This window comes from Hyperolius riggenbachi, chromosome 6, assembly GCF_040937935.1.
Source record: "Hyperolius riggenbachi isolate aHypRig1 chromosome 6, aHypRig1.pri, whole genome shotgun sequence".
NCBI lineage: Eukaryota > Metazoa > Chordata > Amphibia > Anura > Hyperoliidae > Hyperolius > Hyperolius riggenbachi.
In genome coordinates this window covers 128856244-128873938 of record NC_090651.1, presented here as the reverse complement: position 1 = coordinate 128873938, position 17695 = coordinate 128856244, and the positions used below count along the sequence as shown (strand labels likewise).

The 17695-nt window shown below is 43.8% G+C and overlaps 1 protein-coding gene and 1 pseudogene across 8 annotated transcripts in view; both read left to right on the top strand.

The window, feature by feature from the left end:
- Positions 1 to 17695, top strand: part of DNM3 (dynamin 3) — a 629085-nt gene that overhangs the window by 481776 nt on the left and 129614 nt on the right. The window lies entirely within an intron of this gene.
- On the top strand, positions 6914 to 8719 carry LOC137521268 (amyloid beta precursor like protein 2 pseudogene; annotated as a pseudogene).

The following is a 17695-nucleotide window of genomic DNA, read 5'->3' as shown; positions in this document are numbered from 1 at the left end:
CCCCGCGATCGGCCGCAGTAGCTTCCGGTATACGTACCCCCCCAGCGTTCCCACGCCGGCGCAGCCGCCCAATCGGCTCCAGGCTTCGCGATGACGGCAATCGGGATTGCGGATGACGTCGTGACGCCCGATCGTCGCCATAGCAACGCCGATCAGGAAACTGCGCTTTTCGTGGGATTATGGCGAGGTACGTATAGCCGTTGGCGATCGGCGGGCATGGGGGGGGGGGGACCGGAGCAACTTTGGACATACTGTACGCTTAGCTAGCGAAATGCTAGCTAAAGCGTTAAAAAAAATTTTGGTGGGACAAAAAACCTCCCGGCGGACGCAGCCTCAGAAACTGCGTACCACCAAGGGGGTTAAGGGAATGCGGATATGCCACATAGAGTTAAGTTTCATACTTATGGTGATCACAAATCCAGGTTTTATGTTTAAAGGGAATCTTAAAATTAAAATAAGACTTTAACTTACGTGGGGCTTTTTCCAGCCCCCTGGACTCCTACTGTGCCCACCATGTCCTCCTGATCCCTCCGGGCAGCGGCAGTGCCCCCTGCAAAGCTGGGCTGTTGCTGCCCGTCGGTGGCCATGCACACCTTGGGAGCACAATCAGGGTGTGTGCGGTCGGGGCCACACATACGCAGTAGCTGCTGAATGGCAGAAACAGCCAAGCTTTGCGGTGGTCGCCACCGCTTCCTGGAAAAGATCAGGAGGATGTTGTGGGCACAGTAGGAATCTAGGGGGCTGGAAAAAGCCCCAGGTCTTTTTTTTTATGTGACTTAAGATTCTCTTTAACCAGTTCACCCTCAAGGGTTTTTACGGACCAGAGCAATTTTCACCTGTCAGTGCTCCTCCCTTTTATTCCCTATTATTACTACTTATCACAAGAAAATGATCTATACCTCGTTTTTTCGCCACCAATTAGGCTTTCTGTGGGTAGTACATTTTGCTAAGAATTATTTTATTCTAAATTTGTTTTACTGGGAAAAATAAGAAAAGAATGGAAAAAAAATTATTATTTCTCAGTTTTTGACCTCTATAGTTTTAAAATTAAACATTCTCCTGTGGATAAAACAGACACATTTTATTTGCCCAGTTGTCACGATTATTAAACATTTAAATGATGTCCCTATCACAATGTACGGCGACAATATATTATTTTGAAATATAGGTGTTATTTTTCTGTTTTGTTTTTCTTTTGTCTGGTCCATAATTACAAGCCCCTATGTAGTAAAGTAAAAGTAATTTCCCATCATAAAATATAGATTAAAGAAGCTGAGCCCCTAAGGCAACTATTTATGTATTTTTTTTTAACTGATTTTTTTTTTAATTGGGGGGGCCTTTGGTAATGCAAGTTAATATTTTTATTAGTAATGTGTAAGTATGTATGTGTCTGTAGGTGTAATTTTACTTTTTGGCCGCAAGATGGCGCTCGTGAACATTTTCCCGCCTTAAGAAATGTTCACTTTTTTTTTTTGTACATTTAAATACAATGTGACGGCTTCCTGTTTTATGAATGGATGCGGCCGCTGTTCGCAGTCACGTCCATTCACTCCAGGCATTGCGATTGGGTAGAGGACCTCTCGGTCCTCTTCCCCAGTCGCTCAACACGGAAACCCGATGGAAACGGCGGCGGCAGCAGCGCGCACATGTGCGGAGCAGCAGCGGGAACGCGCAACGTATTAAAACGTCTTGTTGCCTTTAACAGGTTAGTTCATGACGTTTTAATACGTTAGATTGCCGTTAAATGGTTAAAGGATACCACAGCTGAAAGGCTGTGGTAAAATAAATGCTGCAATGGGTAGGGAATATAAAGCACTTACTTACCGTTTCCCTTGTTCCCTGCCGTCAGCCCCCGGTCTTCTCCCATAGCTGCCGGTGCCTTGGCAACTCTCCTGATCTCTAACCCGGACATACTGCGCCGCGCATGCACAGTATGTCCTGTAGTCTTCGCTTCTGCCGTCGCATCATGACGGCAGAAGTACGGACATTCCCCCGCCTCCTGCAGCCCAGCGTGTGCGCTCCAGTGGCTCCACTATAAAGGCAGCGTGAACTGTTAAGTGGAGTTGCGCTGGGAGCTTGGACTTGGAGCTTAGGGGGGAGTTAAAGTTGATGAGGAAAGCGGACACATGTATTGGGGCATTATGCAAATTACTTAGTTAAAGCGGACAGTAGTAGTTGTGCAAAGCGGACAATAGTAATAGGGCATTGTAAAGTAGTGCTTTGCAAAACATCCACTTGGGCATTTGTACATAGATGCAATAACATCTATGTTAATGGAGTGCACAAATCGGGACATTTATACATCTGAAGACCGGGGGCTGACGGCAGGGAGCGAGGAAAGCGGTAAGTAAGTGCTTTATACTCCCTACCCATTGCAGCATTTATTTTACCACAGCCTTTCAGCTGTGGTATCCTTTAAAGCAGATCCGAGATGAAAAACTAACTATAACAAGTAACTTGTTTATATATCTTATGTAAAGTTTAGATGGTTTAAACAGCAAATCTGTCTGCATATAGCTTTAATAGAATATGATTATTTCTTCCTGTGATACAATGACAGCAGCCATGTTTTTGTAAACATTACACACAGCCAAGCTTATCTGCATCATCAGCACTCAAACTGTGAAAAAAAAACTAATCCCCCCTCCTCCCTCCTCCCCTCTGCCTCTAAAATCAATGGCTAGTAACACCTCACCCTCCTCCTGCCCAGACTGAGCTCCCATGAGCCCTTGCTACTGCCAAGGCTCTCTGAAAACTGTGGGCAGGATTTGTTTAGTTTATAGAGAATTAGGGTATTAAAACAAAAACAAAAAAGTATTTGGCTTGAGGAATGCCCTATAAACAATAGGAAAGGAACACAATTATGCAATGAGTAAAAGTTCATATCCACTTTAAGCCTTTTTAACCACTTGAGGACCGTGGGCTTTACCCCCCTTAAGGACCGGCCACTTTTTTTCCATTCAGACCACTGCAGCTTTCACGGTTTATTGCTCGCTCATACAACCTACCACCTAAATTAATTTTGGCTCCTTTTCTTGTCACTAATAAAGCTTTCTTTTGGTGCTATTTGATTGCTCCTGCCATTTTTACTTTTTATTATATTCATCAAAAAAAAAAAAAGAATTTTGGCAAAAAACTTTCTGTGCTGACATTTTTCAAATAAAGTAAAATTTCTGTATACATGCAGCGCGAAAAATGTGGACAAACATGTTTTTGATTAAAAAAAACCCATTCAGTGTATATTTATTGGTTTGGGTAAAAGTTATAACGTTTACAAACTATCGTGCAAAAAGTGAATTTTCCCATTTAGGGCCCCTAAAATGCCAGGGCAGTATAGGAACCCCACAAGTGACCCCATTTTAGAAAGAAGACACCCCAAGGTATTCCGTTAGGTGTATGGTGAGTTCATAGAAGATTTTATTTTTTGTCACAAGTTAGTGAAAATGACACTTTGTAAAAAAAAAACAATAAAAATCAATTTCCGCTAACTTTTGACAAAAAATAAAATCTTCTATGAACTCGTCATACACCTAACAGAATACCTTGGGGTGTCTTTTTTTCTAAAATGGGGTCACTTGTGGGGTTCCTATACCGCCCTGGCATTTTACGGGCCCAAAACCGTGAGTAGTCTGGAAACCAAATGTCTCAAAATGACTGTTCAGGGGTATAAGCATCTGCAAATTTTGATGACAGGTGGTCTATGAGGGGGCGAATTTTGTGGAACCGGTCATAAGCAGGGTGGCCTTTTAGATGACAGGTTGTATTGGGCCTGATCTGATGGATAGGAGTGCTAGGGGGGTGACAGGAGGTGATTGATGGCTGTCTCAGGGGGTGGTTAGAGGGGAAAATAGATGCAATCAATGCACTGGGGAGGTGATTGGAAGGGGGTCTGAGGGGGATCTGAGGGTTTGGCCGAGTGATCAGGAGCCCACACGGGGCAAATTAGGGCCTGATCTGATGGGTAGGTGTGCTAGGGGGTGACAGGAGGTGATTGATGGGTGTCTCAAGGTGTGATTAGAGGGGGGAATAGATGCAAGCAATGCACTGGCGAGGTGATCAGGGCTGGGGTCTGAGGGCATTCTGAGGGTGTGGGCGGGTGATTGAGTGCCCTAGGGGCAGATAGGGGTCTAATCTGATAAGTAGCAGTGACAGGGGGTGATTGATGGGTAATTAGTGGGTGTTTAGGGTAGAGAACAGATGTAAACACTGCACTTGGGAGGTGATCGGACGTCGGATCTGCGGGCGATCTATTGGTGTGGGTTGGTGATCAGATTGCCCGCAAGGGGCAGGTTAGGGGCTGATTGATGGGTGGCAGTGACAGCGGGTGATTGATGGGTGGCAGTGACAGGGGGTGATTGATGGGTGGCAGTGACAGGGGGTGATTGATGGGTGATTGATAGGTGATTGACAGGTGATTGACAGGTAAGCAGTGGGTTATTACAGGGGAGAACAGATGTAAATATTGCACTGGCGAATTGATAAGGGGTGGTCTGAGGGCAATCTGAGCGTGTAGGCGGGTGATTGGGTGCCCGCAAGGGGCAGATTAGGGTCTGATCTGATGGGTAACAGTGACAGGTGGTGATAGGGGGTGATTGATGGGTGATTGATGGGTAATTAGTGGGTGTTTAGAGCAGAGAATAGATGTAAACACTGCCCTTGGGTGGTGATCTGATGTCGGATCTGCGGGCGATCTATTGGTGTGGGTGGGTGATCAGTTTGCCCGCAAGGGGCAGGTTAGGGGCTGATTGATGGGTGGCAGTGACAGGGTGTGATTGATGGGTGGCAGTGACAGGGGGTGATTGATGGGTGATTGACAGGTGATTGACAGGTGATCAGTGGGTTATTACAGGGAAGGACAGATGTAAATATTGCCCTGGCGAATTGATAAGGGGGGGTCTGAGGGCAATCTGAGAATGTAGGCGGGTGATTGGGTGCCCGCAAGGGGCAGATTAGGGTCTGATCTGATGGGTAACAGTGACAGGTGGTGATAGGGGGTGATTGATGGGTGATTGATGGGTAATTAGTGGGTGTTTAGAGGAGAGAATAGATGTAAACACTGCGCTTGGGTGGTGATCTGATGTCGGATCTGCGGGCGATCTATTGGTGTGGGTGGGTGATCAGATTGCCCGCAAGGGGCAGGTTAGGGGCTGATTGATGGGTGGCAGTGACAGGGGGTGATTGATGGGTGATTGACAGGTGATTGACAGGTGATCAGGGGGGATAGATGCATACAATACATGGGGGGGGGGGGGGTCTGGGGAGAATCTGAGGGGTGGGGGGTGATCAGGAGGAAGCAGGGGGCAGGGGGGGAGGGATTAAAAAAAAATAGCGTTGACAGATAGTGACAGGGAGTGATTGATGGGTGATTAGGGGGGTGATTGGGTGCAAACAGGGGTCTGGGGGGTGGGCAGGGGGGGGTCTGATGGGTGCTGTGGGCGATCTGGGGCAGGGAGGGGGGGAATCAGTGTGCTTGGTGCAGACTAGGGTGGCTGCAGCCTGCCCTGGTGGTCCCTCAGACACTGGGACCACCAGGGCAGGAGGCAGCCTGTATAATACACTTTGTATGCGGCGATCGTCGGGTTAACATCCCGCCGGTGCTTCCGTATGGCCGGCGGGATGTTGCGGCGGGTGAGCGAAGCCAGGCGGCGGCGGAGGATCGCGTCACGGATGACGTGATCGCTCCGCCCATGCCCCTACAAGGACCGCCGCCATTTGTCAATACGGCGGTCCTTGCGGGGTCCACTTCCCGGCCGCCAATTGTCAATACGGCGGTCGGGAAGTGGTTAAAGTGTGAAACATTTTCACAAACTTGTATTCAAATATCCACTTTCCTTTCCCAGATTTAAAATTTTCCCTTAGAGTGGTAATTTTCAGTTTTTTTTATGCTGTGGGCACGTTTGTTAACCACTTCACATCCAGACCATGTTTCCCCCTTATGGACCAAAGCAGTTTTGACAGTTTAGGTATGTCTCTATTTAATCAGCAATATAATTATGCCTACTTATGACACATAAATTAAAGATATATTGTTTTTTTCAAGTCAAGCGAGGCCTTCATTGTATGCCATTTTTTTCACTTGAGCAATTTTATTTTCTATACATTTGAATGGTAAAAATGGGAAAAAATTGAAAAAAACCCACAATATTTCTCAGTTTTACCAATTCCAGTTTAAGAATAAAAAGCATTACTGTAGATAAAAACCACATATTTTGTTTGGCTATTCTTACTGTGTATCACAAAACTTAGATTATGTTCCTGTCACAATTTATGGTAAAGATATTTGATTCTGAAATAATGCTACAGTGTGTGTTTTTCACTATGAACTGAGAAAATAAAAGTATTTTTAATGGTAAAAATCAATCTTATTGGCTCTGGGAACATATATTCTCTTTCACCAATTAGTGCTGCATCAGATACTGCTAGAAGTGTGCACAGGAGGAAGCCCAATCCTGCACAACACTGCTTCTGCTACAAGACGTATATCTACGTCCTTGTGGCTTAGATGAAGTCACAGAGGATGTAGATATACTGTAGTGGTGGATAAAGTGGTTAAATGTATTCCTATTGGGGTGTCGTCTTGTGTTTCACTGTGTAGCCATGCATATATCGCCTCTTCCATACTGTTTGATTAATTCTCTCGCTTTTATTGAGTGATAGATTTGTTTTCATCTAAAGAAGAGAAACATGACAAATCATAAATTTTTTGATATCGGTCTGAATAAAAAAATCTTGGAAAGGGACAATAATTGTTCTAATCGAGTTCCTAGTCAGAGCCGCAGCTGAAGGAGCGTGTAGTGAGGCTGCGCTGCAGGCGGGGGTGGTGACACAACTGGTGTTGGTGCCATTTTAGCCTGGATCTAGCAGCAGAGGAGAGAACAGCCTGAAGATGATGGCCTAATCTGCCCTGCATACCCTTCTCATTGCCCTCATTGTACCCAGCTTAGCAAGATATATCGAGGCTCTGGCTGCCAATGCAGCAGATGGGTTTGCAGTGTCAGAGCCTGAGGTGGCCATATTCTTTGGGAAATTAAACATGCACATCAGTGTACAAAATGGCAAGTGGGAGCCAGATCCTTCTGGGAGTAAAATCTGCTTCCAGGATAAGGAGGAGATTCTGAAGTACTGCCGGGAGGTAAACCCTGCTTTTAAAATCACAGATGTGGTGGACTCTAACCATCCTGTCAGCATTGATAAATCGTGCAAGGAGGGCAAGAAGAACTGCAAAGGTCACAGCCACATTGTGCTGCCCTAAAAGTGTTTAGTGGGTGACCGTGTTAGTGATATTCTTCTGGTGCGTGAAAATGGAAGTCCGCAAGAGCCATCAATATTGGCAGAACATTGCACGAGAGGCCTGTGTGACAGAGGTCATGGTTCATCATAGTAATGGATGCTGCTGCCATGTGCTGTAAACCAATTCCATGGAGCAGAGTATGTCTGCTGTCCTCGGGCGAAGAAAGTAGTGGAACCTTTGTCAGAAGAGGATGATGATGAAGAAGAGGATGAGGAAGATGATGATAAGGACAACTATGAATCTTACAAGAGTGAGTTCCCAACTGAGACAGATGTAGAAGACTTCAATGTTGCAGTGGAAGATGAGGAGCAAGAGCAAGAAGATGAAGATGATGTGGTAGAAGATCCCAATTATTATTGTGAAATTTACAAGGATGAAGAGGAATATAATGATGAGACCCTTACAGAGGTCACCAATGGGTGGACAATGTCAGAGAAAGAGATTATTAATGATGTCAAAGCTGTGTGCTCCCAAAAGGCTGCCACTGGGACCTGCCATACCCTGTTTCCATGCTGGTACTTCAATCCTGAGTAGAAAAGATGTCTCCAGTTTGCATATGGCGGCTGTGGTGGCAACAGTAACAATTTTGATACGGAAGACTTTGTATGGCAGTTTGTAAAGTCACCATCCCTGCCATCTCTGCTCCTCCTGATGATGTAGACATCTATCTGGACATCCTGGCTGATGACAATGAGCATGCTCACTTCCAGAGAGCCAAAGAGCAGCTGGAGGTCAAACATTGCAATAGAATGGACCGGGCCAAGAAAGAGTGGGAAGAAGTCGAAAGTCAGGTCAGGAACCCGCCGAAAGCTGAGAAACATACACTCATGCAACATTACCAGGCCATAGTGAAGGCTCTGGAGAAGGAGGCAGCCCATGAGAATCAGCAGCTTGTGGAGCCCCATTTGAAACATGTGTAAGCCATGCTGATTGACAAATAATGCACTGCACTGGAGAACTACCTGTCTGCTCTACAACATGAATCTTCTCGGCCTCGCCGCATCCTCCAAGCCCTGATGAAATATGTGTGTGCAGAGAACAAGGACAGGTTCCACACCATCCACCATTATGAACATGTACTCACTGTGGATCCAGAAAAAGCAGCTCAGCTGAGTTCTCAGGTGATGACCCATCTGCATGTGATTGAAGAGAGAATGAATCATAGTCTTTCACTCCTCTACAAAGTCCCATATGTTGCTGAACAAATCCAGGATGAGATTGATAAACTCCTACAGGAGCAGCGAGCAGACATGGATGGATCAGTTCACATCCTCTTTCTCTGAGTCACAGGGTGATGTCCGAGTTAGCTCTGAGGAAAGCAAAGAGACTCCCATTCAAGATGGTAAACCATTCAGGCCATTCCAGGTGAAAACATTCCCGACTTTTACCGGACTCCTACCTTTAGTAGGCGCTTACAGCCTTTTGTGATCACTTCTGAAATTTGTTTTGCTTTCCATTCTTTAAACGGGTGACTTTGCAGTTCTCCACTTGATATTTTATTGCAGATCTCATAAAATGTAGAGTTTTTTTGGTAATTTTTTTTATTAATTGGAAAGTAATTCCATGCAATTCCATTCAGATTTCTGTTTGTGTATGTGTCCATCATGAAGTATAAATATATACAGTATAAATATATAAAGTGTATATATATATATATATATATATATATATATATATATATATACAGTGTATATACAGTAAATATATATATATATATATATATATATATATGTATATATATATATATATATATATATATATATATATATATATATATATATATTTATATGCCTCTTTCTTTTCTAATGGCTTATTTTAAACAAAAATACAAAAATCGTAATGAAAAAAATGGGTGCAAGTAAGTTAAAATTGGACAAATTGTTATGTGTTTATAAATTTGTGTTTCTTTTTCATAATGGCAGGCAGTTTATAATGAGATTATTTTTGGGGGCTTATAAAGCAACATGAAAGTTGTATATTGGAGGTGGAATTGTAATTCACAGCAAAGAGGTAGCATATGCTGGGACTTGTAGTTCAACTGTATGTAGATAGAGGTCTCCACATTTGGAGCGAGCCGTCTCCTTTACTCATTTATTGCGATACAACTGATTGGCTTTTTTTTTTTATTCTGCTTGTGGACAGCAAATCTATACTACTGATTTTTTTTCTTTGCCTGAAGCCTTCATTCCTTAATGGTGTCAACCCATAACTATTGGGGGTCTGTGTGGGCTTGCCTTCCCAACTAAAGTATTATTGCACTTTATTCACTATTCCTCTGCACATCATCTTGTATTGGTGCCAAGACCAAGATACAAACAACTGCAGATCCACAGCACACTCTGTCAAAGTCATAAGGTTCGCTGACTACACCACCATAGTTGGCCTCATCACTAAAAATGATGAGTAGGCTTACTGTCAGAAGGTGGATAGAATATGCCATTGGTGCAGGGAGAACAGGACGAAATGATCATTGCTTTTGGAAGCATGTCCCCCACCCCACCACCAATCTTCATCAATGGCACGGAAGTTGTCAGAGTACCATCCGTTCGCCTCCTGGCCACAACCATCTCAAATGACCTGAGATGGAAGGCCAACACCGCCGCCACCCAAGAGAAAGCACAGCAGAGGTTATTCTTTCTTTGACAACTGAAGAAGTTTGGCATGGCCCAAGAGCTTTTGACAAGTTTCTACTCTGCCACTATTGAGTCTGTCTTCTGCTCTTCCATCCTCGTCTGGTATGCTGGCTCCTTCACCAGTGACAGACTCAAACTACAGAGGGTCATCAGATCAGCGGAGAGGATAATTGGGAAACCGTGTTCCAGGGCCATGAAGATTGCCAGTGATCCCTCACAGGTTTCGTGCCATCACCACCAAGACCTCAAGGCACATGAACAGTTTCTTTCCCTTGGCTGTCAACCTCCTGAACTCTCTCAATGTCCTCCCTCTTAGGTTTTCACTGCTACCAATAGATTGTATCTACACTGCTGTAAATTGTGTATATTATGCTTATTGTATATGGTGCTTTTGCTTATCAGCATTACTTGTCCGTTGTCCTGTATGCCAAATCCAATTCCAAGCATGACCCAGTCATGCTTGGCGAAATTAAATTATTCTGATTTCAGAGAGTGGTGCATGCTGGGAAGGCGCGTATGAATTAACAAGTGTGGTTTTGGGTCCATAGATAATTAAACACTGTGTGGCAAGCTGGGCAGTGAGGGTTGAAGGAGCAATCATCTCCCATCCTGCTGAAGTTAAAAGCAAGGGGGTTGGGGCAGAAGATTTTTGGAGTTTATACTCCGCCCCATGTCTGTGCCACTTGTAACATTAATGTTTGTAATCACACCATCTCCAGTTTCATTCTGATAATCTGTGGTCGTGCATGTGGTTTTTTTTACTCCTGATTTTCTTATTTTTCTTTCTTACTTTTCCTTTCTAATTTTTACCAGACTATGCACAGACTCCTGCAAGATCCCATTGTGTGTTGTGTCAGAATGTTCAAATTTGTCCAGTTTGCACCACGGTATGCAAATCTCTTTATGGCCAAAATCGGAGAGGAATACCCCAATGCTTGTCAAATAAAACCTATGGCCTACTTTAATTTTATTGATATTTTAATCATCTGGTTCACAAGTGAGGATGATCTTCTCCAATTCCACAGGAACTTCAACGTCTTCCATCCTACAATCAAATTGAAACGTACCTACTCTCACACTGAGATTCACTTTCTGGACGCCATCAGGGAAAACAACCTACATAAGTCTATGTACCAGAAATAAACAGACCATCCCACATACCTCAGGTATGACATTTTCCACCACAGGCACATTAAGAACTCAATAATTTACAGCCAAGCAAAAAGCTATAAGGGGCAGCACGGTGGCGTAGGGGTTAGCACTCTTACCTTGCAATCACTGAATCCCCGGTTCAAATCTCAGCCAGCTCAACATCTGCAAGGAGTTTGTATGTTCTAACCGTGTCTGTGTGGGTTTCCTCTGGGTGCTCTGGTTTCCTCCCACATCCCCAGAAACATACAGAGAGGTAATTGGCTTCCCCAAAATTGGCCCTAGACTATGATATATACACTACACTAGACATATGACTATGGTAGGGATTAGATTGTGAGCCCCTCTGAGGGACAGTTAGTGACAACACAATATAATCTGTACAGCTCTGCGGACGATGTCGGCGCTATATAAATAATAAATAATAATAAGGTGCAACCGGATTTGTTCTGACAGGGTGGACAGAGACAAACACCTGCATCCCCTTAAGAACCTTTACATTAAACAAGATTAAAGTCCTCCTAAGACTGAGGCCCAAATCAGGAAAGCTAACATCATCCCCAGTACCCAGCTCCTGAAATATAAGCAAAACCAGGAAGAGGGCCATGTCCCAATGGTTGTCACCTATAACCCACACCTGGAAATCTTAAGGAGGATTGCAAAGGAACTTCATCCCATTTTACATAAGTTTACAGGCTGAGAAAGATATTACCTAAACCTCCCCTCTTGGCATATTGACAACCACCCAAACTAAAACAGATGAATGTCAGGAGCTCTTTGAATAGACCACAACAGAACGTAACATCGCCCTGCCGACAAAAACGGTGTGAGACCTGCAGACACATCTACTACACTGACAGGTTAACGATACCAGGTTCACAACAGGAGTACAGAATACAAGGCATATTTTCCTGTGATTCCACTAATCTGGTGTATCTGATCATGTGTGCTAAATGCCCCAAAGGTATCTAAACTGGACAAACTCTGCGCAAACGTATGAATGGACACAGGCACACTATTAACAATCCTGAATCTGAACTCCCAGTTGCTACACACTTTTGTTTCAATGGACACAGCTTGAATGATCTTCGTGTCACCGCCCTGAAGGGTGGCTTCAAATCGTCGACAGATAGATTAATAGCAAAGCCAAAATGTATACATTGGTTCAAAGCTGTGGATAAAGGCTTGAATAAGGACAAAAACTTTTTATACTGGTCAGGGGCTGAAGGTATTTAATGCCATAACTCTTTCTAAGCCTAGACAAATATTACTTCCACTCTGCTTGTAGCTAAAACCTGTGAACTCGGAACTCACAATGCCTCTGTGACAGTCTGAGTCCCAGTTCTGTGAGGGATTGAGTAAACAAGGGGTCTAATCTGTTAATCAGCAAACAACCTCTCAAGACCCCACTTAGATGTTCTGTTTCATTTAAAAGGCATCTTAACTACTAGCCAACCGCTCCACGATTGTCGTGAACAGCTTTCAATGGGGCTAGCAGGAGAGCCGATGCGCGCGCATCTCCGCTTGGAAGCTCCGCTCCACCTTCAGTCTTCCAGCAGCGATCACCACTTGGAGACTGTTAGATGGCGACACCGCCATGTAATCAGGCTGTACAGCGCTGCAATCTAAAAATAAATAAACACTGGGGGAGCGGTCAGACCCCACCAACAGAGAGCTCTGTTGGTGGGGAGAAAAGGAGGAGGGGGGGTGGAATCACTTGTGTGCTGAGTTGTGCGGCCCTGCAGCGAGGCCTTAAAGCTGCAGTGGCCTATTTACAGAAAAATGGTCTGGTCTTAGGGGGGTTTAACACTGCATTCCTCAGGTGGTTAATGACATGTATTTATGCCTGCCAAAAGTCTGTTCCAACAACTTGTAAGCAAACAGGATTACAGTCTGACAAAGGTTGCCCAGCTGAAAGCTTCCTCTTATACTTTTAAGTTAGTCAATAAATGGTATCATCCTGACTCAAAACTTCTTGTTTTTACTGATAGCTAACACGGTACAATACTCTACTGCTGATACACTCAATAAAATAGATTTTGAAACAAAAAAAAATCTTAAACATTATCCATATACTTTAAGCGCCATTCATTTGTGTTCAGTTGGAGTGTACAGAAACCTGTGTAAACATGGAACAAAAAGCATTAAAGCTGATGGAGCAGCCAGAATCATTGTAAGCCCATTACAATAAGCGACAAAATGAGTGGGTGGCGCAGTTGCTTAGATGATAGTAACCCTATCTTGCAGTGCTGGAAGCTTAGGTTTATAATATATATACTTATACTGTATGTTCCCTATGTAAAAAACAAAGTAGCTAGATACAAAGATTTGTATATTCATTGTTGTCACTGTTTTGGGGGTACACAGCTTGCTTCTGTTTATAGGCATTCACAGATATAAAATATAGGGCTCTGATTCACATACTGCCAGTGATATTGCCATGCACAGACAACGTAAAGCAATATTAGCAGTAAGCGCAACCCACTGTATATAGGTCATGTAAGCGTTACTGTGGTACCGTGCATTACGCAAATAACATAAAGCGTATTACCACAACAATGCTCAGTTCACCCCTATACTGTGGGTTGCCATTAGTACTGGTACCATGCGCAGGCAGTGTACAGCAATCTTACCAGTACTAGACAAGACAAATAACATTTATATTGCAATTTTCTCCTGTTGGACTCAAAGCGCTTGAGTTACAGCCACTAGGGTGCGCTCTATAGGCAGTAGCAGTGTTAGGGAGACTAGCCTAAGCACTCCTTGCTGAATAGGTGCTGGCTTACTGAACAATTCTGTGTACTAGTGGCAGCAGAGTACCGCACTTAGAGCAATAAGCATGACTCATTGTATATAGGTCATGCAAGCGTTGCTGTAGTACCATAGATTAGGCAAATTGCATAATGGGCTTTACCACAACAATGCTTGCATTACCTATGTGTTGCCGTTAGTAGCTGTAATATTGCGGTGCACTAGCTGTGCATGGCAACATTACCCGCAGAACATGATTCATAATGAGAAATCTTTACAACATAAACAATCTGAAGTGAATACATTACACATCCAGGAATTAAACAAGCATGCCTTAATAGCCATGCAAGCATTGTATTTCTATAGCAGAATATATTAAATATCCATTATAGGCTAGAGGTGTGACATGTACTGTGCCACAATGAATTAGAACACTAACTCTGAGACTTTCCTTCTGGAGGTTGTGCTCTGTAGTTGGTGCACACGAGCCCAGTGTTAAAGCACAATGTGTCTTTTGTATGAGCCTAACAGAAGCTTGGCAATAGGTTAACCAAGCAGAGCTTTTGTAAATCCCCACCTCCAACAACTGCAAAGAATTCCTTCATTATTAGTTTCCCCCCTTCCCTTTTCTCAATTACTAGCAAAACAGAGAGGGGAAAAAAATCTTCCTGAAGGTCACAGAAGTCAGGCCTCCTGTTGGACTCACACAATAACCCTTTGAGTGTGAAAAGTCAATTATCATTGCTTTACTTGTAATATTTTGCCTAGCATTTCTGGCATGCCAATTGCTAATGTCTAAGCAGTTGTACAACATACAGCACATCAAATATGTGATGTTTAAGCATAAGTCACATTTTTTCCCATAGTCTTCTTCAATGATATAAATATTGTAAAAAAAACAATTTTGGGATCAAAAGAACTTTGTACAGATGCTTTTAAGAAATACAGTAAATGTGAAATATTCTGTCCAGCCAGTGCTGTGATTCAGGTGGTCCAGAGCAGAGCCAAGTTATTATTATTATTTATTATTGATTTATAAAGCGCCAACATATTCCGTGGCACTGTACAAAGTAAGAAACGAACATGGGGTACATAATAATATAGACAATGGTGTACACCAATAAACAAGATACATAATTAGTGACAAAATACAAAAACGATACAAAATACAGAATACAAAATACAGAATTGTTAATGACAGTGATAAAAGTAACATGATGAATAAAATGTATAATGATTTCCGAGACACAAAAGGGGGAGAGAGCCCTGCCCTTGCGAGCTTACAATGTAAAGGGAAAGGGGGGGGGGGACATGACGAAGGGTAGTATACAACACACGTATTGAGGCAGTGTGTTTTAGGATACCTAGTAGGAGTGCAATTTGGTTTTAGGACAAAGGGAAGTGGCCTAAGGTAGCGCATATGCTTGTCGTAAAAAGTGAGTTTTAGAGAGCGTTTAAAGGTAACAAAGGTTGGCGAGTGACGGATGTGTTGTGTGAGGGCATTACAGAGGAGGAGGAAAGCGCGTCCAAAATCTTGTAAATGTAAAGTTGAGGAGGTAATTCTAGAGTAGGACAACAGAAGATCATGTGCAGATCTGAGATTGCAATTGGGTTGGTATCTGGAAATTAGTGAGGATATGTACCGGGGAGAGAGATTGTGGAGAGTAAGAGTTTGTATTGGATCCTCTGGTTAATTGGCAGCCAGTGAAGAGCTTGACAGAGAGGGGCAGCAGAGGAAGACCGAGAAGAAAGCTGAATGAGACGAGCAGCTGAGTTCAGTACCGACTGGAGCGGGACCAGTCTGTTAGTAGGTAGTCCACAAAGTAGTATGTTACAGTAGTCCAGACGAGATATTATAAGAGCATTTATTAACATTTCAGTTGTGTCTCGAGTGATAAAAGGTCGGATGTAAGATATGTTTTGAGTTGCAGATCACAGGAGCTGGTTAGGGAGTGAACATGAGGAATAAAAGAGAGAGATGAGTCAAATATTACTCCCAAGCACCGTGCTTTGGGATCTGAAGTTATGGGAGTGTTATTAACAGATTAACACAGATGTCCCCAACCCTCCGTGGGCAGATTTCTGAGGGGCCGCGGCGGATCTGTCCTTTCTCCCTCCCCCCCCCCCCCCCCCCGCCACTCCTGTTACCTTATGAGCAGGCGGCTGCTTCCTTCCTTATATTCCCCATAGCCCCTCTCCTATTTGCAGCATTTCTTATTAAAGCAGCGCTTCCTGTGCGGCTACTGTAAGGAGGGAAGGAGGTGGGAAAGCGGTTCCCATGGTAACGGCGATCGCCGCTACAGGAAGCCGCTGCCCTGCTTCCTTCCCTTCCTGACAGCAGCCGCGCAGGAAGTGCTGCTGTAATAAGAATTGCTGCAACGAGGAGAGGAGCTATGGGGAATATAAGGAAGGAAGTGGCAAGCGGCAGCCTGCTCATAAGGTGACAGGAGCGGCGACCGCAGGGGGGAGGGGGGGGAAAGGGCACCTATCCTAGCTACACTTGGGCAGCTATACTGGGGTAACTACTGGCTACACTGGGCTAACTTTACGCTATACTGGGCTAACTATACTTGCTATACTGGGGTAACTGTACTTGCTATACTGTGGTAACTGTACTAGCTATACTGGGGTAACTGTACTAGCTATACTAGGGTAACTGTACTTGCTATACTGGGCTAACTGTACTTGCTATACTTGGCTAACTGTACTTGCTATACTGTGGTAACTGTACTAGCTATATTGGTGTAACTATACTACCTAACTGACTATACTGGGCAACTATAGTCCTTATATAGGGGCAACTGTGTTAGCTACCTATACTGGGGGCAACTATACCTAGATACCTACTTACCTATATACTACACTCAAAATCGGGGAAAGGAGGGGGCTGCCGCCGCCACTAACTACGCCCAACCTCCACCCCCCACTCCCGAGGGGCCCCGGAGAAAATTTTGGTCGGGATTGTGGGCCCCGGGCTCAAAAAGGTTGGGGACCCCTGGGTTAACAGACTTAATCCTCTCTCAAGCTGAACAACAGTCTGGGCACAGACCCGCCCTATAGCCAGGCATACAATCCCTGTCATCAATCCAGGCACTACTGGCATCTGCCTCCTACAGTATAGGACGGTCTGCTTCTATGCTGCCCCACAGCCTCACCAGTGTCTGGGTATGTTTGCAAGCTGCATTTTCACAGAGGGATTTGTGCTATGGAGAGGTCATTTTCCCTTAATAGCACCACTGACTATTTATATGAGTACCTGACCAGAAATAACGCAAACATCCACAATGTAATGTGTATCAAAACAGCCTAATTTTATTAACACTTAGCCAATAGAAGACAAAACACAGACTTAAAAACAATAAAAACAACACAAAGACCATATGGGGTCCATGCCAATTGAAACAATGTGCAATGACAAGGCTGACCTCCCCAGCAAGGGCTAAGCAGAGTCCTCACAGGAGTATGACCTGGGTCATGAGTTACCTCAAGGATAACAGAATTTTCATTAGGTTACTGGTGAAAAACTTATCTGATTCTATAAAGTGCTGGTGCATGAACCATATGATATAATATAAATAATATACATACAAACTAGGCGTCTATCAAAAAAGGGCGCCTGGAAAAAAGGGCGTGGGGTGTAGCCGAAATTGTAAGTTTGAATGCAAAGCCATATTTTTCATTTAAGAGGTTATAAACGATAATGTAGTGCTAAATAGGTTAAATAAACGGAAATGAAATGGCAAAATACCGTCTATAACAGTAAACGAATTCTGAAATGAAACGTCAAATAGCGTCTATAACAAAAACGATATTTACACATATATTAAGCATAGTAATAGAATGGTAGATTTTTCAGGTATTTTACTGCAAT